A 26,917-nucleotide genomic window follows, 5' to 3' on the forward strand; every position below is an offset into this window, starting at 1 on the left:
TTCTTTATTATGCATTTTCGGTGGGTGCGACTTATACTCCGGTGCGACTTATACTCCAAAAACATGGTATATGTATATATATATATATATATATGAAATACTTGACTTGGTGAATTCTAGCTGTAAATATACTCCTACCCTCTTAACCACGCCCCCAACCACGCCCCCCGCCCCCACCCACGCCCTCGCCCCACCCCCGACCACGCCCCCCGCCTCCCGAAATCGGAGGTCTCAAGGTTGGTCGAGTCATACCAAAGACTATAAAAATGGGACCCATTACCTCCCTGCTTGGCACTCAGCATCAAGGGTTGGAATTGGGGGTTAAATCACCAAAAATGAATCCCGGGCGCAGCCACCGCTGCTGCCCACTGCTCCCCTCACCTCCCAGGGGGTGATCAAGGGTGATGGGTCAAATGCAGAGAATAATTTCGCCACACCTAGTGTGTGTGTGACAATCATTGGTACTTTAACTTTAACTTTATCTTTGGCAAGTATGGTCTGCAGTGAGTAATGTTGAAGAGAAAAAAAGCGAACATTGTGATGCTTTTTTGAAATTAATGTAAATTATCAAAATATGTAAATATTGCATCTTACTATAATTGTGCCTGGTACTACATTACATATACTGTATACTTACAAGGTGTGTATAAAACCTTGATGTTTTTTTTGTTTTGTTTTTAAGCGCTTTATAGGCAGAATAGAGGGATTCCCATTCAATTAAATTTTGCTCGCATTTATTTAGTTCAAATGCATAAAAACAGAAAAATGTGTTGTTGTCCTATATAAGGATTGTGATTGATATGCTAATTTCAATAAACAAGTGCAGTTCCCCTTTAAGTGAGGGATGAGGCAAAAACTAATCCAGACGTATACTGTATGATACGTACTGCGCTAGCTATATAGTCCCTGTTAGATGTTCATCAGCAGCAGTAAAAAGAACAAAAGTTTGTTTTCCCTCCTCCATCCAGATGTTTAGCTGTGCCGCAGTGGCTCAGTGGATGCTGAGCCGTGGCTCGCACGGGACATTTCTCTCGGTCAACTTCGCTGTCGGAGGTGGTGCGGCACTGGGCGTCCTCGTCAGTGGACCTGTCTAAGGTGAGATGTCATGCTGCTGTTTAAAATGTCCAATGGATGTGGACAGTAGTACAAAACCCAAAACCAGTGAAGTTGGCACGTTGTGTAAATAGTAAATAAAAACAGAATACAATGATTTGCAAATCCTTTTCAACTTCTATTCAATTGAATAGACTGCAAAGACAAGATATTTAATGTTCGAACTAAGAAACTTCTTTTTTTTTTTGGCAAATTATCATTAACTTAGAATTTAATGGCAGCAACACATAGCAAAAAAGTTGACACAGAGGCATTTTTACCACTGTGTTACATGGCCTTTCCTTTTACCAACACTTAGTAAACGTTTGGGAACCGAGGGGACCAATTTTTGAAGCTTTGCAGGTGAAATTATTTCCCATTCTAGCTTGATGTACAGCTTAAGTTGTTCAACAGTCCAGGGTCTCTGTTATCGTATTTTACACTTCATAATGCACCACACATTTTCAATAAGAGACAGGTATGGACTACAGGCAGGCCAGTCTAGTACCCGCACTCTTTTACTACGAAGCCACGCTGTTGTAACACGTGGCTTGGCATTGTCTTGCTGAAATAAGCAGGGGCGTCCATGATAGTGTCGCTTGGATGGCAACATACACGTATGTTGCTCCAAAACCTGTACGTACCTTTTAACATTAATGGCGCCTTCACAGATAAGTAAGTTATCCATGCCTTGGGCATTGATAACATGGATAATACACCCCCATACCATCACAGATGCTGGCTTTTGAAATGTGCGCCGATAACAGTCCGGATGGTTCTTTTCCTCTTTGTTCCGGAGGACACAACGTCCACAGTTTCCAAAAACTATTTGAAATGTGTACTTGTCAGACCACAGAACACTTTTCCACTTTGCATCAGTCCATCTTGGATGAGCTCGGGCCCTGTGAAGCCGGCGGCGTTTCTGGGTGTTGTTGATAAATGGCTTTGGCTTTGCATAGTAGAGTTTTAACTTGCACTTACAGATGTAGCGACACACTGTAGTTACTGACAGTGGTTTTCTGAAGTGTTCCTGAGCCCATGTGGTGATATCCTTTCCACACTGATGTCGGTTTTTGATGCAGTAACGCCTGAGGGATCAAAAGTCACGGGCGTTCAATGTTATGTGCAGTGATTTCTCCAGATTCTCTGAACCTTTTGATGATATTACGGACCGTATATGGTGAAAACCCTAAATTCCTTGCAATAGCTCGTTGAGAAATGTTGTTCTTAAACTGTTCGACAATTTGCTCACGCATTTGTTCACAAAGTGGTGACCCTCGCCCCGTCCTTGATTTTGAATGACTGAGCATTTCATGGAAGTTGCTTTTATACCAAATCATGGCACCCACCTGTTCCCAATTAGCCTGTTCACCTGTGGGATGTTCCAAACAAGTGTTTGATGAGCATTCCTCAACTTTCTCAGTCTTTTTTGCCACTTGTGCCAGCTTTTTTGAAACATGTTGCAGGCATCAAATTCCAAATAAGCTAATATTTGCAAAAAAATAACAAAGTTTACCAGTTCGAATGTTAAGTATCTTGTCTTTGCAGTCTATTCAATGAAATATAGGTTGAAAAGGATTAGCAAATCATTGTATTCTGTTTTTATTTACGATTTACACAACGTCTCAACTTCACTGGTTTTGAGTTTTGTATTTTAAACGCGGTGACTCACTACTGCCTCTGCTGACCATCTTGTTATTATGACAACTGAAACGCAGATGTCGTTGGAGAAACCCTGGTATCTCACCACATAAGGCAAAATTGTCCTTGAAGGTCGCCATACTTTTAAAACAAATTGAACTGAACAACTCAAAGTTCGCATATCTAATATTATAAAACGATTTTCCTATGAGTCTTGGTCTCACATCTTTACAGACTGAAGTGGCCGTACCGAAATCCGTCAGTACAGTTAAAATCAAACGGTGCTATCTTTCAATACCTGGTGATGTCACACCCTGTTGCAGACTAAACACTAGCTCAAACACTTCAATCACCCAAGCAGCACTCAGAAGGGACTCAGCCAAACTGCCTCTCTGTGATGTGACAATTTCCATTGCCAACAAAGCAAGTAGGCCTGATAGAAAACACTAAAAGGTAAAGTTAGGCAAAATTTGGTACGGAAAACTACAACTAGGAAGAACACTACAACCAAACGGCAAGTGTGTAATAGACTTTCAGACTTAGACAAACTTTATTGATCCACAAGGGAAATTGTTCCACACAGTAGCTCAGTAACAAAGGATGGAAAGGATCATTCACACAAGGGCACAAAAATAGAGCAAACACAAAAGGTATAAAGTAGACTAAAAATGTACCATAATAGCAATATAAAATATAACATATATGTCACCATCCATCCATCCATTTTCTACCGCTTATTCCCTTCGGGGTCGCGGGGGGCGCTGGAGCCTATCTCAGCTACAATCGGGCGGAAGGCGGGGTACACCCTGGACAAGTCGCCACCTCATCGCAGGGCCAACACAGATAGACATTCACACACTAGGGCCAATTTAGTGTTGCCAATCAACCTATCTCCAGGTGCATGTCTTTGGAGGTGGGAGGAAGCCGGAGTACCCGGAGGGAACCCACGCAGTCACGGGGAGAACATGCAAACTCCACACAGAAAGATCCCGAGCCCGGGATTGAACCCAGGACTACTCAGGACCTTCGTATTGTGAGGCAGATGCACTAACCCCTCTGCCACTGTGCTGCCCCATATATGTCACATTATATATTATTAATAGAGATGTCCGATAATGGCTTTTTTGCCGATATCCGATATTGTCCAACTCTTAATTACCAATTCCGATATCAACCGATACAGATATATACAGTCGTGGAATTAACACATTATTATGCCTAATTTTGTTGTGATGGATGCATTAAACAATGTAACAAGGTTTTCCAAAATAAATGGAAAAAAATGCCAACATGGCACTGCCATATTTATTATTGAAGTCACAAAGTGCATTATTTTTTTTAACATGCCTCAAAACAGCAGCTTGGAATTTGGGACAGGCTCTCCCTGAGAGAGCATGAGGAGGTTGAGGTGGGCAAGGTCGGGGGGAGGGGGTGAGGTGGGGAGTAGCGGGGGGGTGTATATTGTAGCGTCCCGGAAGAGTTAGTGCTGCAAGGGGTTCTGGGTATTTGTTCTGTTGTGTTTATGTTGTGTTACGGTGCGGATGTTCTCCTGAAAAGTGTTTGTCATTCTTGTTTGGTGTGAGTTCAGTGTGGCGCATATTTGTAACAGCGTTAAAGTTGTTTATACGGCCACCCTCAGTGTGTCCTGTATGGCTTTTGACCAAGTATGATTGCATTGACTTGTGTGTGTGTAAAGTCGTAGATATTATGTGATTGGGCCGGCACGCAAAGGCAGTGCCTTTAAGGTTTATTGGCGCTCTGTACCTCTCCCTACGTCCGTGTAGCACTCCGTACAGCAGCGTTCTAAAAAGTCATACATTTTACTTTTTGAAACCGATACCGATAATTTTGAAACCGATACCGATAATTTCCGATATTACATTTTAAAGCAGTTATCGGCCGATAACCTCTAATTATTATATAATAAATACAATACTTACAGTTTAAAGACTTTGTAGGGAGCAACATGAGACGAACCGTCACATTCAGCTTCATGGCAAAGGCCTCTTCTGAGCAACACACTGTGGCCTATGCACTGCTATCTAACACATTTGAAATGCAACTGCATGTTCACTATATAATACTTGCAAAAGACACTCATAAATGTAATAACAAAAAAAGGACGTAGCTGGACAGCACAGTCATCATAATAAGCACATTTTGAAATGTTACATTAAAAATTAGATTTTAGTCAATCCATCCATCCATTTTCTACAGCTTGTCCCTTTCGGCATCGCGGGGGGTGCTGGAGCCTATCTCAGCTGCATTCAGGCGAAAGGCGGGGTACACCCTGGACAAGTCGCCACCTCATCGCAGGGTTAACACAGATAGACAGACAACAGTCACACTCACATTCACACACTAGGGTCAATTTAGTGTTGCCAATCAACCTATCCCCAGGTGCATGTATTTTTTTGGAGCCGGAGTACCCGGAGGGAACCCACGCAGTAGAGATGCGCGGATAGGCAATTATTTCATCCGCAACCGCGTCAGAAAGTCGTCAACCATCCGCCATCCACCCGATGTAACGTTTGATCAGAACTGCATCCGCCCACCATCCGCCCGTTGTTATATATCTAATATTAATAAAAAAATTAAAAAAAGGGTGAAAACTACGCGAATTGCACCTTGTGCAGACAAGATTTTTCGATCGGACACGGAGGAATTAGCGATGTAAAAGACCACGTTGGGACAAAAAAACACAAGTCTAATGCCGTTGCTAGCGATACAAGTGGAAAACTTTCAACGTTTTTCGTCGCCCAAACAGATTCTTTGGATGTGATAAATGCCGAAGTTTTATTTACTGAGGCAATAATTGAGCATGGACTTCCAATCGCACTGGCTGATCACATGGGACAGTTAAATGTTTGTAATGCAACCTTTAAAAATCATTACGCGGTGATCGCGGTCCCAAAAATAAACTTTTCTTGCATGATAATGTCCAGAAAAATTCGCTTTATATTACTATAGAGTTTTTTTAACGAATGAGTTTGATGGTTTATCACAAACCTTAAATGAAAGAAGTCCTTTGTTCTCCTGCACCATGCATGCGCAATCCTGTCGGCTGTATTTCACAGCACGACATACTGTAAAAAGTGTTTATACTATTTATACTTTCAATTAACAAATTGAAGTCTTGTGAAAGGTTGACAGGATAACTGGCATTAACTGTCAAAATAATTTCAAACTATTGAAGTTAGCTTACAGAATAAACATGTCAATCAACCCATATGATTTTTGCTGTAATATTTTTGTTTTGAAAAGTCACTGTGACTGATAGAAAAGTGATGGTTTTAGCAACATTTTAACCTGTCTGAATGCTAATAGTCATTTTGCGTCGGGGGGCGAAGCCCTGAACCCTCCACCAGGACTTTGTCCTGGACCTACCGGGGCCTGCGGCCCTTGGACCCTGGCTACTAGGTTTTTCTGATTTAAAAGTTGGCAGGTATGGTGAGGTTATAAAGCTTTTGCCTGTTAAAGAAAGGAGACTGATCCAATGCACAGAAATTCGCGTCCCACGCTGTCACGACCCAGACGCACACCAGTGCGCAATCATATGGGAGCCGCGCTGAGCGCACCTCCAAGCGCGTCTCGCTGCCGGCGACGGCCAGATATGGGCCCACGCTCCAGCGCCATCCATTTTCAGGGCTAGTTGATTCGGCAGGTGGGTTGTTACACACTCCTTAGCGGGTTCCAACTTCCATGGCCACCGTCCTGCTCTCTATATCAACCAGGGTGAGCCCCACCCCTTTCATGAGCGCACTACGCGCGGAGTGACCCCTGTTACGCGCCCCCGGCAACAGGGGTGGCAAGCAGGTAAGCTGCGCGGGCGGAGCGCGCGGAGTGACCCATGTTACGAGCCCCCTGGCGGGCAGGTAAGCTGCTTACCTGCTGCGCGTGACGCCGGCCGCGGCGAAAGCGGACGAGGCGGGGTGTCGGTGCGGTGGGCGCGGTAGTGACCCTGGACGTGCGTCGGGCCCTTCTCGCGGATCGCCTCAGCTACGGCTCCCGGTGGGGCCCTCTCGGGGGAAGGGGCCTCGGTCCCGGACCCCGGCGAGGCGTCCCTTCTCCGCTCCGTAAAAGTGTCCATCTCTTTTCTTTTTTTTTCTTCTGTTGTGGCATATGCAGCAGGTGCCTGCTCGTTTTTCGTATGTGGGTAACAACATTTAACTATGTACCGAATTGGTTTAACTGCCACCCGCAAAAAAAAAAAAAAAAAAAAAAAATTAATCCGCCCGACCCGACCCGCGAGCGGATAAAATCTTAGTTTTTTTAATTTCATCCGCCCGATCCGCGGATAATCCGCGGACTCCGCGGTTGTGTCCGCAAACCGCGCATCTCTACCACGCAGTCACGGGGAGAACATGCAAACTCCACACAGAAAGATCCCGAGCCCGGAATTGAACTCAGAATTCGTATTGTGAGGCACATGCACTAACCCCTGTGCAAAAAATAACATTGACACACACAGAAGTACCGAATATTGGTAAAATCGGTTCCAAAGTGCAGGTACTTTCAAATGTGAAAGGCAACCATCCCTACCAATTACTAGGATTGGGCATCAAGTGTTGCGCATCGGAGGGAACCGGGACTAGCATTACGATTCTCTTGGAATCATTCAGTTTTTTTCCATTTTGATTAGGTGGCGACTTGTCCAGAGTGTACACCGCCTTCCGCCTGAATGCAGCTGAGATAGGCTCAAGCACCCCCCGCGACTCCGAACGGGACAAGCGGTAGAAAATGGATGGATGGATGGATTGATTCCTAGTTTTGATGTCCGGCCGAAAAAAATAGCCACCGCCAACGAAGAAGAAACAGTAGGTCATGAACGGTGTTTGTAGGCGTTCCAAAAAAATAAATAAATACAAAAAAAATTGTGCCGGTCTGCGCAGTGCAAAAGTATGCGAGGCTGTTGTATCGTGCAAAGGAGTGTGCACGACAAAGATGATGTAACACCTGTGGAAATTAAAGAGTGCCCCGTCTTTGACATGATGCCCTGCGCCCTTTTTCCTCTAACCCAGTGTTTCTCAATTATTTTCTGCCGGTTCCCACCCAGGCGCAACACTCGATGCCCAATCCTAGTAATTGGTAGGGATGGTCACCTTTCACATTTTAAGGTACCTACACTGCAAAAACTGAAATCTAAGTAAGATTAAATATCTCAAATAAGGGTGATATTTGCTTATTTTCTGTCTAATAAGATAATTCTTCTCACTAAGCAGATTTTATGTTAGAGTGTTTTACTTGTTTTAAGTGTTTTGGTCCTAAATGATCTCAGTAAGATATTACAGCTTGTAGCTGAGATTCTATAAACTATATTGAGTAAAACATGCTTGACTCTAGAATATCAACTGTTGCAAAGCTGTCACTCACAAGTAGGGATGTCCGATAGTGGCTTTTTGCCGATATCCGATATTGTCCAACTCTTTAATTACCGATACCGATATCAACCGATGCCGATATCAACTGATATATGCAGTCGTGGAATTAACACATTATTATGCCTAATTTGGACCGACACCAGCAGATGACATGGCACCCCAAACCATCACCCAACCATGCAAATTTTGCATTTCCTTTGGAAATCGAGGTCCCAGAGTCTGGAGGAAGACAGGAGAGGCACAGGATCCAAGTTGCCTGAAGTCTAGTGTAAAGTTTCCACCATCAGTGATGGTTTGGGGTGCCATGTCATCTGCTGGTGTCGGTCCACTCTGTTTCCTGAGATCCAGGGTCAACGCAGCCGTCTACCAGCAAGTTTTAGAGCACTTCATGCTTCCTGCTGCTGACCTGCTCTATGGAGATGGAGATTTCAAGTTCCAACAGGACTTGGCGCCTGCACACAGCGCAAAATCTACCCGTGCCTGGTTTACGGACCATGGTATTTCTGTTCTAAATTGGCCCGCCAACTCCCCTGACCTTAGCCCCATAGAAAATCTGTGGGGTATTGTGAAAAGGAAGATGCAGAATGCCAGACCCAAAAACGCAGAAGAGTTGAAGGCCACTATCAGAGCAACCTGGGCTCTCATAACACCTGAGCAGTGCCAGAAACTCATCGACTCCATGCCACGCCGCATTAACGCAGTAATTGAGGCAAAAGGAGCTCCAACCAAGTATTGAGTATTGTACATGCTCATATTTTTCATTTTCATACTTTTCAGTTGGCCAACATTTCTAAAAATCCCTTTTTTGTATTAGCCTTAAGTAATATTCTAATTTTGTGACACACGGAATTTTGGATTTTCATTTGTTGCCACTTCAAATCATCAAAATTAAATGAAATAAACATTTGAATGCATCAGTCTGTGTGCAATGAATAAATATAATGTACAAGTTACACCTTTTGAATGCAATTACTGAAATAAATCAAGTTTTTCAAAATATTCTAATTTACTGGCTTTTACCTGTATATATATATATATATATATATATATATATATATATATATATATATATATATATATATATATATATATATATATATATATATGAAATACTTGACTTGGTGAACTCTAGCTGTCAATATACTCCTCCCCTCTTAACCACGCCCCCACCCCCCACCTCCTGAAATCGGAGGTCTCAAGGTTGGCAAGTACGACACACACATTCACACACTGATGGCGGGAGCTGCCATGCAAGGCCCTAACCATGACTCATCAGGAGCAAGGGTGAAGTGTCTTGCTCAAGGACACAACGGATGTGACTAAATTGGTAGAAGGTGGGGATCGAACCAGGAACCCTCAGGTTGCTGGCACGGCCACTCTACCCACTGCGCCACGCTGTCCCCTATTAATAATAATAACAAAAATGTTTTGACTGACTTGAGCCATTTAATACTGGAAGAAAACAACTCAATAATTAATAATACATTGAAATTCATCAGCAACATTAACTCGGGGTCACAGTATGTAAAAATGAGGAAGTCAGGATTAATGGCTACAACGAGCACGTTGTTCAGTACACAGGGTTTGAAGTATGATACATCATGTTACCTGGGGTCCAACGCGCCCCCGCCCCGGCCTTGTATAGAGAGAGTAGGACCAGCTCGGTTTCAAAATTGGTAGCAAACATGGTGCCCTGTAGTCACGTGAGGGGCTTTTGACCAATCAGAGAGACTAAGGCCAGAGGATCTCCTGAAAGCGTCCCTTTGTTTGGGTTGAAATAAGCTTTATGAATAAATGTTTCAAAAATGAGTAGCTCTCTGAGTATTTCATTATGTAAAAAGTAGCTTTCAGGAGAAAAAAGGCGCAGTAACATCTTTGAGTGTCTGCAGCATCAGACGGACGAACACATAAACACAGAGTATGTGTGCGGTAAATGTTTTTTCATGAGGTTTTCAAAAATAAACACTTCACACAATATTGCAATAACATCAACACCAAAACACCCCAGAGAAAAGAGGAGGCAAGTCTATAAAAAAATGAGGATATCGTTCAATAGTGTCTTTTTAATTTTAGTTTGAGTTATTTTTATCAATCAGAATGACTCGAGAGGAGCCAGATGAGGTGGTTCGGGCATCTGGTCAGGATGCCACTCGAACGCCTCCCTAAGGAGGTGTTTAGGGCATGTCCGACCGGTAGGAGGCCACGAGGAAGACCCAGGACACGTTGGGAAGACTATGTCTCCCGGCTGGCCTGGGAACGCCTCGGGATCCCCCGGGAGGAGCTGGACGAAGTGGCTGGGGAGAGGGAAGTCTGGGCTTCCCTGCTTAGGCTGCTGCCCCCGCGACCCGACCTCGGATAAGCGGAAGAAGATGGATGGATGGATGAATGACAATATTTTAGGTCATATATTTATTTAGGTTTTTGTTTTTAAAGGGAACATTTTTGCCTACCGTATTTTTCGGACTATAAGTCGCAGTTTTTTTCATAGTTCAGTAGTTTTTAATCAGGAGCGACTTATTTGTGAAATTATTAACACATTATCGTAAAATATCAAATAATATTATTTAGCTCATTCACGTAAGAGACTAGACGTATAAGATTTCATGGGATTTAGCGATTAGGAGTGACAGATTGTTTGGTAAACGTATAGCATGTTCGATATGTTATAGTTATTTGAATGACTCTTACCATAATATGTTACGTTAACATACCAGGCACGTTCTCAGTTGGTTATTTATACGTCATATAACGTACACTTATTCAGCCTGTTGTTCACTATTCTTTATTTATTTTAAATTGCTTTTCAAATGTCTATTCTTGGTGTTGGGTTTTATCAAATAAATTACCCCAAAAAATGTGACTTATATATGTTTTTTTCCTTCTTTATTATGCATTTTCGGCCGGTGCGACTTATACTCCGGGGCGACTTAGAGTCCGAAAAATACGGTACTTAATAAAAGGGGAAATTTCATCCAAAAATGACGCTGGTTAGCACCCTCCTTTCAACCATGCAAACTTTCATGATGACCATGCCTATTTAAGAATCGGAACTGATACTCTTTAGGAACTTGAATTTAAATGAGGACTCGGGAATCATTAAAATTCAAACAATTCAAATCTAACCCTACCAATCACAAGTCTGTTTGTCCACGTGTCACGCGTAAAATAAAAACATGTTTGTCAGTCCACTCGCATACACAGAAGCTGCAACATCTGTATATTCATTCACAGGCATACATATGACCATACTTGCCAACCTTGAAACCTCCGATTTCGGGAGGTGGGGGGTGGGGGCGTGGTTAAGAGGGGAGGAGTATATTTACAGCTAGAATTCACCAAGTCAAGTATTTCATATATATATATAAGAAATACTTGACTTTCAGTGAATTCTAGCTATAAATATATATTTATTTTATTATTTATATTTATTTTATTATTTATATTTATATTATATATATATATATATATATATATATATATATATATATATATATATATATATATATATATATATATATATATACAGTCAAGAAAATAAGTATTTGAACACCCTGCTATTTTGCAAGTTCTCCCACTTAGAAATCATGGAGGGGTCTGAAATGTTCACGGTAGGTGCATGTCCACTGTATGAGACATAACCTAAAAAGAAAAATTCAGAAATCACAATCTATGATTTTTTAACAATTTATTCGTGTGATACAGCTGAAAATAAGTATTTGAACACCTGTCCATCAGCTAGAATTCTGACCCTCAAAGACCTGTTAGTCCGCCTTTAAAAGTCCTCCTCCACTCCACTGTATTATCCTGAATCAAATGCACCTGTGTGAGGTCGTTAGCGGCATAAATACACCTGTCCAGCCCATACAATCAGTAAGACCCAAACATTCAGCATGGCTAAGACCAAAGAGCTGTCCAAAGACACCAGAGACAAAATTGTACAACTCCACAAGGATGGAAAGGGCTACGGAGAAATTGCCAAGCAGCTTGGTGAAAAAAGGTCCACTGTTGGAGCAATCATTAGAAAATGAAAGAAGCTAAACATGACGGTCAATCTCAATCGGAGTGGAGCCTCATGCAAGATATCACCTGGTGGGGTCTCAATGATGCTAAGAAAGGTGAGGAATCAGCCCAGGACTACACGGCAGGACTTGGTCAATGACCTGAAAAGAGCTGGGACCACTGTTTCCATGGTCACTGTTGGTAATACACTAAGACGTCATGGTTTGAAATCATGCATGGCACGGAAGGTTCCCCTGCTTAAACCAGCACATGTTAAGGCCCGTCTTAAGTTTGCCAATGACCATTTGGATGATCCAGAGGAGTCATGGGAGAAAGTTTTGTGGACAGATGAGACCAAAATTGACCTTTTTGGTCATAATTCCACTATGCGTGTTTGGAGGAAAAAGAATGATGCGTAGCATCCCAAGAACACCATCCCTACTGTGAAACATGGGGGTGGTAGCATCACGCTTTGGGGGTGTTTTTCTGCTCATGGGACAGGACGACTGTACTGTATTAAGGAGAGGATGACTGCAGCCATGTATTGTGAGATTTTGGCCAAAAACCTCCTTCCCTCAGTCAGATCATTGAAGATGAGTCGTGGCTGGATCTTCCAACATGACAATGACCCAAAGCACACAGCCAGGAAAACCAAGAAGTGGCTTTGTAAGAACCATATCAAGGTTCTGGAGTGGCCTAGCCAGTCTCCAGACCTAAATCCAATTGAAAATCTTTGGAGGGAGCTGAAAGTCTGTGTTACTCAGCGACAGCCCAGAAACCTGACTATCTAGAGAAGATCTGTGTGGAGGAGTGGGCCAAAATCCCTCCTGTAGTCTGTGCAAACCTGGTGAAGAACTACAGGAAACGTTTGAACTCTGTAATTGCAAACAAAGGCTACTCTACCAAATATTAATGTTGGTGTTCAAATACTTATTTTCAGCTGTATCACACAAATAAATTGTTAAAAAATGATAGATTGTGATTTCTGGATTTTTCTTTTTAGGTTATCTCTCATACAGTGGACATGCACCTACCATGAAAATTTCAGACCCCTCCATGATTTCTAAGTGGGAGAACTTGCAAAATAGCAGGGTGTTCAAATACTTATTTTCTTGACTGTATATATATATAAATAAAAGAAATACTTGAATTTCAGTGTTCATTTATTTACACATACACACACACATAACACTCATCTACTCATTGTTGAGTTAAGGGTTGAATTGTCCATCCTTGTTCTATTGTCTGTCACGATTTTTTTTAACCATGCTGAACACCCTCTCTGATGATGCATTGCTGTGTGGCACGCACAAAAGTGCTTTCATCAAATGCAATAGATGGCAGTATTGTCCTGTTTAAGAGTGTCACAACATTGCTGTTTACGGCAGACAAACAGCTTTACGGTAGACGAAAACGTGACTGCTGTTGTTGTGTGTTGTTACCGTGCTGGGAGGACGTTAATGAAACTGCCTAACAATAAGCCCAGAACTCGTCCTCGATCATTCTACAGTTATAATGATTGGGCAGGCACGTTGTTTATGTTGTGGGAAAGCGGACTCAGGTCCGCATGAAGCTGGAGGGGGCATGGCCTCCAGCTCCGCCTGAATTTCGGGAGATTTTCGGGAGAACATTTGTCCCGGGAGGTTTTCGGGCGCTGAATTTCGGGAGTTTCCCGGAAAATCCGGGAGGGTTGGCAAGTATGCATATGACAAACATTTTTTTTAGTGATGGTAAACGACTAAACCAGGGGTCGGCAACCCAACATGTTGAAAGAGCCATATTTGACCAAAAATACAAAAAACAAATCTGTCTGGAGCCGCAAAAAGTTAAAAGCCTTATAATGAAGGCAACGCATTAAGTAAGTGTCTCAGAGGGTTAGATAACTCCTGGAAATTACTGGCTTAAAACTGCCAAAGATATAGATGTGTGTGTCCAAGTTAGAGGAAAGGACAGGCTGTCTTCTTCTAATGGATTTATTACAATCTTTGCAAGCTGGGTAACGTTTGCTGTGGTCTGGAACAACATGGTAACTGTTGCTGTGGTCTGGAACAACATGGCACACAATCAGAAATGCAGCCAATAATACATACAGATATTGTGTCATGAGGCATGCAAATATAAATTAAATACACAGAGGACATAAGTGAATATGGAAACGGGGTTTGTATTTCTACGGCTTCAAATCCAGTGTGGCTAACATAAGAACAAAAATCTTTCTTTCTTCTCAAATTTAGTGGGTGAGAAAAATACTGTAATTCAGTGAGACCTTTGTTCACAAATCTTTATTCAATGAGGATTCGGTGAGACGCAAGGGTTCGTTCACTCGGTATCAGTGATTCAGTCGAGTCTTTGTCAAGCGCCCTGTGATTCAGCTCAGGCAGGAAGTGGAAAGGACAGTTGATTTAAGGCAGTGCTTCGCAATTATTTTCTGTTACGCCCGCCACAGGAAGAAAAAAACATCTCTGGCGTGACTATAAATAGCAAAAATGTGTTATAAGTACACCTCTGCATACTGTTGTATCCTTATTAACATTTAAGAAAACAGAAAAATAAAGAAATATGGATCAACTTACAATAATGTTATTAACATTCTTTTTTAGTCTGTGAGAGAAAATATTTTTAGTGCATCAATGTGCTAAAAAAAAGTATCCTTATCTAAACTTTAAACATTTGTTGACCGACTTAAACCACTTCGTAATAAAAAAAATTAGAGATGTCCGATATTATCGGCCAATAAATGCGTTAAAATGCAATATCGGAAATTATCGGTATCGTTTTTTTTATTATCGGTACCGTTTTGTTTTTTTGTTTTTGTTTTTATTAAATCAACATAAAAAACACAAGATACACTTACAATTAGTGCACCAACCAAAACAACCTCCCTCCCCTATTCACACTCATTCACACAAAAGGGTTGTTTCTTTCTGTTATTAATATTGTGGTTCCTACATTATATATCAAAATATATCAATACAGTCTGCAGGGATACAGTCCGTAAGCACACATGATTGTGCGTGCTGCTGGTCCACTAATAGTACTAACCTTTAACAGTTAATTTTACTCATTTTCATTAATTACTAGTTTCAATGTAACTGTTTTTATTTTGTTTTACTTTCTTTTTTATTCAAGAAAATGTTTTAATAATTTTTTATTTTATTTTTATTTTTTTTTAAGTACCTTATCTTCACCATACCTGGTTGTCCAAATTAGGCATAATAATGTGTTAATTCCACGACTGTATATATCGGTTGATATCCGTATCGGTTGATATCGGTATCTGTAATTAAAGAGTTGGACAATACCAGAATATCGGATATTGGCAAAAAGCCATTCTCGGACATCCCTAAAAAAAATACAACTAAATTAACTGAATAAAAAACAACGCATTCAAATTGATCAGCAACATTAAAGCATCACTAAGTAACTTTTCAACCTTCACAAAATATTGTCATAACTTTTGGAATGATACGTTGACTTACAACTGGTTAAATCACACCTTTGTCATGGCCTGAAGGGTCTGTATCGCGTTTACTGTCACTTAGGAAGGTTGGAGAGTTCCTGCCACACAAAAAACTACAAAAGTTTTGGTTTGCTTTACAGCATATGACACTCCCTCTTTCCCCATTAGTTAAAAAGACGGAAGTCGATGCAAACGCCTACGTGCAAATACTGCTATCATGGCAGAAGCTGCAAAAAAAAAACAAAGAAACAAAAATGTTTGTCTGAGGAGACAAATGGAGCTTACCCGGCCGGATAAAAGGACTGTCAAGGATCAACATTGGCCTGGCTTTCACTCGCTGGCGTGAGCTCAAAGATGAGTGTTTTCAGACCGATGCCGCCTTCGCTCTGTTCCTGCTAAACTAGTAAGTGACTTTCGATGCTCAAATCAAAATGATAATGCTAATGTTAGCTATCGGAAATTTGTGCTGCAGCAATAAATAGCCACCAGCTTGATAGTTCGCAATTCCACACTACTTTATTCGAAAAAACTCTCCCGCCATGTCTTTCTTTGTTTTGGACCTGCATCCGCCCCGACACATTGTTGGTAGTGGCGTCTTGTTTGGAGCGCAGCCCAAAATCATTTCTGCTATTTAAAATCGTCAGCATAGCCATTAGATATGTACTATTTGTAATATGTGCCAATATCACTTAGACTTAGAAAAACTGTTAGAATAATTGTATCTAAATTATCACAAAACTTTGTGTTTCAATGAGTTCCGGGCGAGAGGACAAAAGCTGTCTTTAATCCTACCAAGCAGAAGGCTTGTAAAACTCCACTGTGTAGGATGGGAAGCAACATGAAGGTGTTCTGTTTCTTTTATGTATTGTAATCAACAGAAAGATATTGTCTTGACCCGAGAACTACAAAGCGAAGAGGAAGCAGGGCCTGACCTCCCTCCAGGCGCCCTCTTCTTTGAACTGTTTTACGACCTTTTCTTTGAACCGTTTTAATCAAAGGCGATGGCTGTTTACGACCCCCGTCCCTTAGAAACAGCTATTGCCATGTAATCAGGGAAAGTCCAAATAAAAGTTAAAGTACCAATGATTGTCAGAATTTATTCTCTGCATTTGACCCATCACCCTTGATCACCCCTTGGGAGGTGAGGGGAGCAGTGGGCAGCAGTGGTGGCCGCGCCCGGGAATCATTTTTGGTGATTTAACCCCCAATTCCAACCCTTGATGCTGAGTGCCAAGCAGGGAGGTAATGGGTCCCATTTTTATAGTTTTTGGTATGACTCGGCCGGGGTTTGAACTCACAACCTACCGATCTCAGGGTGGACACTCTAAAGAGGAGGCGTACAATCTTTCGCCAGAGCGTGCTGGAGACTGTACAAGAGTACAGCCCAGGCGTCTTTCCTCAATTGAGCCAAATTTAATTCTGTCTCTGTTTAATTCCTTGTTTCTTGTCTTGTTTAACAGATGTCATCAGTGTTTGAACCTGACACAAACTTTATTGATCCACAAGGGAAATTGTTCCACACAGTAGCTCAGTTTCGAAGGATGGAAAGGGTAAGAATGGAAAGGATAATGCAGGTATTAAGTAGACTAAAAATGTACCATAGTAGCAATATAAAATATAACATACATGTAATATATAACATATATATATATATATATATATATATATATATATATATATATATACTTATTTTTATATTATATGTTATTATATTACACAAATTACAGCAGACATGTCAGTTTGACGCTATATGCGCTAGTCCTCATGGGAAATGTGGTCTTCCTTCAGGCAAAACACTACCGCGTTGGTCCACTGACGCTGCCAAAATCAAGCACAATATATAAAACACTTTAGCCAACAAAACAAAAATAAATAAAATAATTTGCGCTGATTTTTTTTTTTTTAATCCATGTGAGGAACTCCGGTTTAAGGTCTGCAATGAGCACATTTTGTAGAGCACAGCTTTTCGAAATGGGGTTTGACGCATGATACCGCATGATACTGATAAAGCATGTTCCATGGGGCACTAACCCGACTATTTGAGAAAAAACATATTTCTGTTTGTTTGCTGCAGTTAGTATAACGGCTGTATAAAATAATTACATATCACCTAAATTCCTTTTTTAATTTAGCTAGCTAATTCATTGAACCACTTAATGGTGACGAGGAACAGAAAGTGATTTTGAATGGTTCGTTCATGACACGCCCATCCCTAGTCGTTTTGCATGTCCATTCACATAAACATAATGGTAACATCTGCCCGTTCACATATGCACACATGATGTAATTGTCACTCACACACAAAGCAAACATGTGCGCCCATTCACATTCCAATATTGTGGTCCATTTACACAAGCAAATATATACGTTGTCAACTAAAAAAGGCATTGCTTCGAATCGTTAATAGGCTGCTGGCTGAAAAAAAAAAAAAAAAAGGCAGGTGCAGTGGGCAGATTTGGATCCAAGTAAGCCTGTGGAAGCGTTCCCTCGCTTGCACCGTGGACCTAAAGTTGCCATGGTTACCAGCTGTTGAAGCAGCAGGTGACGAAGAAAATGTGTTTGTAGTCTAATGCGAGGTAAACATTAGCATCATTGTCACGAAGTAGCCATCACTCATTTCCTGAGGCGAGTCATTATCACCGATGGCTTGACGGAGCCCAAATATCAGCGAAGGCTAAACTGGCAGTTTGGTGAAGTGCAGTATTTACCACCTTGATGGCTTCGCTCACGCACCGACAGCGAGCGAGCGAGCGAGCGAGCCTCGGCGGAGGCAGAGGAGGGGCTGGAAGAAGAAATGAAGCGGTTCAAAGACGCATGCCGAGAGAGGTGTCACTTTACCATCACTTTGCTGGGAAAACCGCGCCGCCCGTAATTGAAAGGAGAGACGCTATCGTCAAAAGTACAGACACTACAAACGCCTGCTTGTGCTCTAACGAGTTGTTTCCTCGCTCGCGGCCTCGCAGCATCCCGCAATTAAGCCGCCTCTCATCATGTGGCGATGGCGACCCGTGAGCGGGGTTTCACGCCTCGAGGAACGTATAACCAAAAACGAGAGACCGCTTGTTTTATGTGCAGCACTAAGACGCTCATTATTCTTCACGCCTCTAGGTGGACACCTCAACCCCGCTGTGACCTTTGCGCTGTGTTTGCTCGGCAGAGAGCCTTGGAGGAAGTTCCCCTTGTTCTTCTTCTTCCAGACTTTGGGAGCGTTCCTGGCAGCCGCTGTGGTATTCTGTGTATATTTTGGTAAGAATACTCCCATTCATTAAAAGATCCATGAGCCTAAGCTCTGGACTCTTACTATTATGTTGGATCCACTATGGACTGGACTCTCACAATATTATGTCAGACCCACTCGACATCCATTGCTTTTGGTCTCCCCTAGAGGGGGGGGGTTACCCATATATGCGGTCCTCTCCAAGGTTTCTCATAGTCATTCACATCGACGTCCCACTGGGGTGAGTTTTTCCTTGCCCGTATATGGGCTTTGTACCGAGGATATCGTTGTGGCTTGTGCAGCCCTTTGAGACACTTGTGATTTAGGGCTATATAAATAAAGATTGATTGATGATTGATTGATTGATAAGCTACGGAAAAGGATCGCACGTTAAAGAACTGCTCTATTTTTTTTTTTTTTAGAATTTTGCCCTTCCTCAACAATCCTTATGTGAGACAAGAACATGTACCTTTCTCTTTTCCTTGTGTTCTAAATAGTCTAAAACTGCTAGCAAGAGGCGGCTAACAATGCAGCTGGTGGAAATTGACATATTCTGTCTATAAAACCCTCTAAAAAAAAAACATCCAACAACGTTTCATATACATACTGTGAATGTGAATGTAATTATCGTATTTTCAGGATTATAAGCTGCTACTTTTTTAACACTAATTTATGGATTTTTCTTCAGTAATGACCGGTGTTCAACAAATAGTTTTTATATTACACCGACAGAGACACTGAAATGGTCTGTTATTGTTTGTGCTCTGGCACCATCTTTTGGACGAGTTTGCTCGCTGCAGGTGCTGCAAGTGGAAAATGTGCCCTGTTTCGCGCTTTGAACCGCAAGTATGACCGTCCATGGCGTTTTTGCTCGAAGGAGTTTGTCAGAAAAATTGTATGTAAATTAGCAAAAAACTTTCCGTTCTCTGAGTTCCCAGTGAACAGATGAAAGCTGTCTTTGTTGCACCAAGCCAAAGGCTTGGAAAATTCCGCTGTGTACGATGGGAGGAGACGGGAGGGGTTATCTATTGTGATCCAAGACTTGCCCGAGCTCAATCCAGGAACAGCCCAAGCCCGAGGCATCTTTTTCTTTTGTGTTAATGTGACCGAAAACAATGGCTGTTTACATACCCCCCATTCCTTTAGAAACAGCTGTTGTTGTGTAAACATGGAATATCCAAATAAATGAGGAGACGTAAACCTTTTTTTGTCAGAGCATGCTGGAAACTGTACAAAAGTACAGACCAGACGTTTCTCCTCAAATTGAGCCAAATTGAATTCTGTCTCTGTTTATTTCCTTGCTTCTTGTCTTGTTTAATAGATGTCATCGATGTTTGAACCTGACAGAGTTCTTAATTCATCACTCCAAGCAACATTTGCAAGTTTTACAATACAACTAAAACAACTCACACTTACTAAAACGTCCCATGTCTGTAGGAGTGTTTTCATGCGTATTTGTATGTGCCATCGTAATGTACCGGTAATCAAGCTAGCGTTGTTAGCATTAGCAAATATGCTAACACGTTTACAAGTGCCTGTGTTAGTATTATTAACTTACAATGGCATTCTTTTTGTATTGTTTCAGTTTGGTCAATTCCCCAAAACGTCACCGTGGAGTTATTGGGTCTGTTTAGCTGATTGGAGAGCTAGCTTCCGCAGTTAGTGGGTCAATGACGGTGAATTTGGTTTGGTTTAATCAGCCATTGTACTGCCGTGTTACAGGCACCGTTTGAAAACAAGGAAGGTATGTATATAAACATTTACAAAATAGTTTGTATCTGTATATATCTGTGGTGCGCTTAAAAACATATATTTTTCTTCAAAAATTTGGTGGGTGCGGCTTAAATACTGGTGTGCTCTATAGCCCATAAAATACGGCAGTACTGTTAAACAACACATTAATGACAACATGTAACATTTTCAGTACTTTCGTCATTTTAGCAACAAACGCTACTTTCATCAACAACAATCAACCATAGTACTTATATAGATCCTAATCACGAGTGCCTCAACTAGCTTCACAAACTCATAACAAAATCCCCTGATCTAAACTTAAATACAAACAACGGCATCCAAGGAATGGTCTGTGTGTACTACCACTAATCATAGCAGATTGTGTGAGAGACGACGACAACTACTTTGGGACAAGTGATGATTCAGAACCTTATCTTTTTGAGCCTGAATATACGGAGGATGAGCTACATGTTTTTAGAAACTGGGTGATAAACAGATTTCGGCTATATTAAAACATTAAGTTATTGTCCTTGCCTTAGCATTTAGCACTGGCACTACACGTTTAATCGGCAACATAAATTAATTAATTTAGCCTAGTCGTCAGGTAAAAAATGCTGAGAAACTCATCTTGCTCAATGTCTTCGGATCTAAGTTGAGAGCCAGTATCCACTGATTTAGTCGGTCTGAAATTAGTTGGTTAATGTGGAATTTCAAAGTTCTTTGCTTATGTGAAGTGAAGTGAAGTGAATTACATTTATATAGCGCTTTATCTCAAGTGACTCAAAGCGCTTTACATTGTGAAACCCAATATCTAAGTTACATTTAAACCAGTGTGGATGGCACTGGGAGCAGGTGGGTAAAGTGTCTTGCCCAAGGACACAACGACAGTGACTAGGATGGCGGAAGCGGGGATCGAACCTGCAACCCTCAAGTTGCTGGCACGGCCGCTCTACCAACCAATAGTCATGTATACAACCAAATTGTATACATGACATGTGAGCCATGCTGTTTTTTAGGACATACTTAAAAAACACTAGTCAAAGATCCTGTATGGAAGAGATCTGCTGTTTAAAGGACTCTGTGTAAAGATCCTGTATATCAGTGGTCCCCACGGACCGATACCGGTTGTTTCGCACAAGAAATTTAAAAAAATAAAAAAATAAAAATAAAAAAAATTTTTATTATTATTGTGGCCACAGTCTTCTATCATAACTCTGTGAGGGATGGTACAATAATCTAGCAATTACTTTTCCTAATTCAGGGGCAACTCAGCAGCAGTTCAGTGGCTAACTTACTCCTCCTTAGTGGCCGGGAAAACAGTCTGTGTGTCTCTGTGAGCAAGGCGCTGTGAGCTTACCACGGCAAAAAAGTAGTTCCTCTGCGTTAGCTCTTACAATAACAATGTCCATTAGTTAATATGCAGGTCATGCCATGTAAACAAAGCGTTGAAAGTCCGAATAAATGACTCCCCCGTTACTTGTATTGTTAGCTGCCTCTTGCTAGCAGTTTTCCACTATTTGGAACACGCAGAAAAGAGAGACGTGAGCTCTTGCCTCATATAAGGGTTGTGAATAATGGTCAAGATTACAAAAAATGTGCAGTTCCCCTTTAAAAGCACCCCCAATAGTTGTATTTTCCGTTGGCTCCACCAGATGCAATTTGGGACTTTGGCCATGGAGAGTTGCTTCTGGTAGGGCAGAATGCCACAGCTGGGATTTTTGCCACGTATCCATCCAAACATCTCTCAGCGCTCAATGGATTCACAGACCAGGTCAGGAGGACCTCACTCACTATAGTATCAGTTCAAGGAGGAGGAACAGTCACTACGTGTCCATGCACTAAAATAGTCTGATTTCTCAAATACTTTGGCTTTAAATAAGCCTCCTACAGCCCATGGAAACACCTTAATCCGATCGTGTTTGGTTTTTGAAAAGTCAGACCAACACACCTGGATTATGCGATTGGAAACCAGATCTCTCGAGGGGGTGTGTGCGACCGTAGAGGACCCTTTGTATCGCGCATACACCAGCCTCAAGGCGCCGGACAAAACCTGGAAGCAGGTACCATTCAATAAAAACGTAGCAATAATTGTAATGAAGAGGATACTTTTTATTTGCTTCAAGACAAAAGAAACAGAGAATAATTTCAGAAGTAGCTAAGGAAATGTCAAAGTCCCGAATGAAATACGGAATGAGATGAAAGACAACAAACCTCTTCACGTTGTATTTGTGCACTCCAAACTGATTAACAATAACTTTGCATTCCACACGACTGGGCAAGATAGACCAGAACAAAAGCAACCTTCATCTGGAACAGTATCGACCATAGCAAGAACGGTCTTTTCCTTCAAATAAACTCCTTCCATCAATCCACTAAGCCTTTTGAATGAACTCAAGAGACATTCAAAAGTTTTGTTTCCATGATTTCCATGAACTCCGCCGCCGGTCTTTCTTTGCTTCGGACCTGCGTCCGCCCCAATACATTATTGGTAGTAGTGTCAAGTCCGTACCGCAATCAAAGATTATTTATTGATGCGGTCTGCTATTTAACATCAGCACAGCCAATAGAGACATAATATTTGTCATCTGTGCCAATATTACAGCAGACATCACTTAAAACAAGTTGTAAGGATCCACAGATAGCTAGTGTGACGTCATAGGTTAACCAGGAAAACTAATTAATATATCCACTCTAATGCGATCAATAATCGCATTAGAGCAGACCCTGGCAAAATACGGCCCGGTATCGGGTTCAAAAAGTAAAATTGTTTACTTCTTAAAAAGCAGCTGTACGGAGTGGTACACGGACGTAGGGAGAAGTACAGAGCAGTTGCGTCTCCCAGTCATACTTGCCAACCCTCCCAATTTTCCCGGGAGACTCGCGAAATTCAGTGCCCCTCCCGAAAATCTCCCAGGGCAACCATTCTCCCGAATTTCTCCCAATTTTTACCCAGACAACAATATTGGGGGCGTGCCTTAAAGGCACTGCATTTGCGTGCCAGCCCAATCACATAATATCTACGGCTTTTCACACACACAAGTGAATGCCAGCATACTTGGTCAACAGCCATACAGGTCACACTGAGGGTAGCCGTGTAAACAACTTTAACACTGTTACAAATATGCGCCACACTGTGAACCCACACCAAACAAGAATGACAAACACATTTCAGGAGAACATTCGCACCGTAACAACATAAACACAACAGAACAAATACCCAGAACCGTTTGCAGCACTAACTCTTCCAGGACCACCTCAACACCTCAACCTCCTCATGTTCTCTCAGGGAGAGCATGTCCCAAATTCCAAGCTGCTGTTTTGAGGCATGTTAAAAAAAATAATGCACTTTGTGACTTCAATAATAAATATGGCAGTGCCATGTTGGCATTTTTTTCCATAACTTGAGTTGATTTATTTTTGGAAAACCTTGTTACATTGTTTAATGCATCCAGCGGGGCATCACAACAAAATTAGGCATAATAATGTGTTAATTCCACGACTGTTTATATCGGTATCGGTTGATATCGGAATTGGTAACTAAAAGTTCGACCATATCGGAATATTGGATATCGGCAAAAAAGCTATTATCGGACATATCTAGTTGTTAATATTCAGTATTTTATTATTCATAGTTAATATGTACATTTTGGGAGTCCCATTCAGTAAAAAAAACTGTAAAATTCCATTCCTTTTTTTTGAAGTGGTCTGTCGTAACTTTTTTAGAATTCTATCGGACATTGTGACTTTGGTATTAGTGTTCCTGGAAAAAAGGTACCCAAATACACATACTGTACAGCCGATTTTTACAGCTAAATGTGTACCGTATTTTTCGGACTATAAGTCGCCGTTTTTTTTCATAGTTTGGCCGTAGGTGCGACTTATACTCAGGAGCGACTTATGTGTGAAATTATTAACACATTACCGTAAAATATCAAATAATATTATTTAGCTCATTCACGTAAGAGACTAGAACATCTCAGAACAAGCTAGTCAGATTACTTCTAGACCTCCACCCCAGATCCCACCTCACTCCTAGTCTCCTACCCACTTCTCCAAAGTGGGCTGGCTCAGGGTGGAGGGCAGAGTAAAACAACTTGCACTGAGCCTAGTCTATAAAATCCGCTACACCTCCCTGATACCGAAGTACATGTCAAACTACTTCCTTAACGTAAATGACCGCCATAACCACAACACCAGGGGGAGCTCCACTAACCACGTTAAACCCAGATTCCGAACTAATAAAGGTCTTAACTCATTCTCATTTTATGCCACATTAATGTGGAATGCGCTCCCAACAGGTAAAAAAGAAAGGGCATCTCTATCCTCCTTCAAAACCGCAATAAAAGTTCACCTCCAGGCAGCTACAACCCTAAACTAACACCCTCCCCGGACTGTTAATAATCAAATGTAAACAATCAAATGCAGATACTTTTTCTTATGCCTTCAGATCTCTCTCTCTCTCTCTCTCTCTCTCTCTCTCTCTCTCTCTCTCTCTCTCTCTCTCTCTCTCTCTCTCTCTCTCTCTCTCTCTCTCTCTCTCTTTTGTGGGCACTAGGTGACAATTACCTTGGGAATTAAAGTGGGTGGGTATTGTAAGGGTTGAGGTTTACTACCGGTATGTTACATATTGTAAAATGTGCAGATACCTCAACTTGCTGTTGCCATGATCCATCATACTGTACTGTCTGCAAAATTCAATAAAATTATTTGGAAAAAAAAAAAGAAAAAAAAAGCGACTTATACTCCAGTGTGACTTATATGTTTTTTCCTTCTTTATTATGCATTTTCGGCGGTGCGGTTTATACTCCGGAGCGACTTATACTCCGAAAAATACGGTATATATAATTTATACCAGGGGTCCCCAAACCTTTTGACTCTGGGGCCGCATTGGGTTAAAAAAATTTGGCCGGGGGCCAGGCTGTATATATATATATATATATATATATATATTGTCTTTATAATCCGTTTTGTCATTTAACATCAAATAACATTGATGTTCATTAACATTTAACATTGTCACGTTATCGATGGGAAAATTCATTTTTAGACAATATGATTTGCCTGAGCGACGAGGAGACACCGAGAGTAACAAGCGGTAGGAAATGGATTAGAAAGGAAAGATTAGAAATAAATTTAAAAAATAAATAAAAAATAAAAAATGAAACTTTTTTTTAACTTGGGACTTCCTGTGGGCCGGATTTTGGATGCTGGGGGGCCGGATCCGGCCGGGGCCGTAGTTTGGGGACCCATGATTTATACACACAATCTCTCAATGTGGCCCTCGAGTCAAAATATTTGCCCAGCTCTGCATTAGAGAGTGTGCGTGGACACTTGGACTTCACACTGAGGTGTGAAAATACAAAAAAAACCGAACTATTTGAGAAATCAAGATTAATGTAGTGCATGGAAACATAGTGAGTGAAGAACGTTGATGTTCCACATCACAGGTCATCGGAACGGCATCACTCGTCACGTGTGTCCTCGCCATCGTTGACCCGCACAACAATTCCGTCCCTAAAGGGCTCGAGGCGTTCCCCGTGGGCTTGTTGGTGACAGTCATCGGCCTGTCTATGGGGTTCAACTCGGGCTACGCCATCAACCCGGCTCGGGACCTGGGGCCTCGCATCTTCACGGCGATCGCCGGCTGGGGCCTCAAGGTTTTCACGTGAGTTCGACACTATCAAGTGCTATCTTTTAAAAAAAAAAAAAAATCACGCCATGATCTCTCCTGCAGCGTGAACAACTATTGGTTCCTCGTTCCCATCGGTGGTCCCTTAGTGGGCGCCGTGGTGGCGGTGATGGTGTACCAGCTCATGGTCGGACACCACCTTAGCAGAGAATCATCACACAAGATGAAGAAGAAGCAGAGGGATGAGGAGAGCAGACTCAAACTTTCCAACCTTGCAGCCAATGAAGACTCAGCTTGACTTTCACGCTGGCCGACCTGAACTGCCTTCACGCCGTCAACCAAACACGCTGATAAGAATATTTTCTGAGAAAAATGTCATGTTTTCTTCAGACAATCTATGAGCTGGCGGGGGAGAAGAATAAATACATGAAAAGCTCAGGTTGCCGGACTACTTATTTCACACAAAAATATCAATTCTCTTTTCTACGGCAGACGCTACTTTACCACAACATGAAACAAAAACCGCACGTTAAGTCTTGAAAGGGAACTGCATCTTTGTTTCTCTTCCTGTCATTCCCAATCCTTATGAATATGTTTTTTATGCATTCTACTGTACATTCCGGACTATCATCCGCTACTCTTTTCCTACGCTTTGAAGCCTGTGGCTTATAAAACGATGCGGCTAATTTATGGATTTTTCTTCGTTAACGCCCAAATGTTTTGTTTTTAATAGTTTTCATTAAACACAGGGAGAAACACTGAAA

The 26,917-nt window shown here is 41.7% G+C and overlaps 1 pseudogene; it reads left to right on the plus strand.

The window, feature by feature from the left end:
- The window catches only part of LOC133577647 (aquaporin-3-like), a 42,552-nt pseudogene extending 16,101 nt beyond the window's left edge, over positions 1-26,451 (plus strand).
- The last annotated feature ends 466 nt before the right edge of the window (positions 26,452-26,917 follow it).

Source organism: Nerophis lumbriciformis, linkage group LG39 (genome assembly GCF_033978685.3).
Source record: "Nerophis lumbriciformis linkage group LG39, RoL_Nlum_v2.1, whole genome shotgun sequence".
In the NCBI taxonomy this organism is placed as follows: Eukaryota; Metazoa; Chordata; class Actinopteri; order Syngnathiformes; family Syngnathidae; genus Nerophis; species Nerophis lumbriciformis.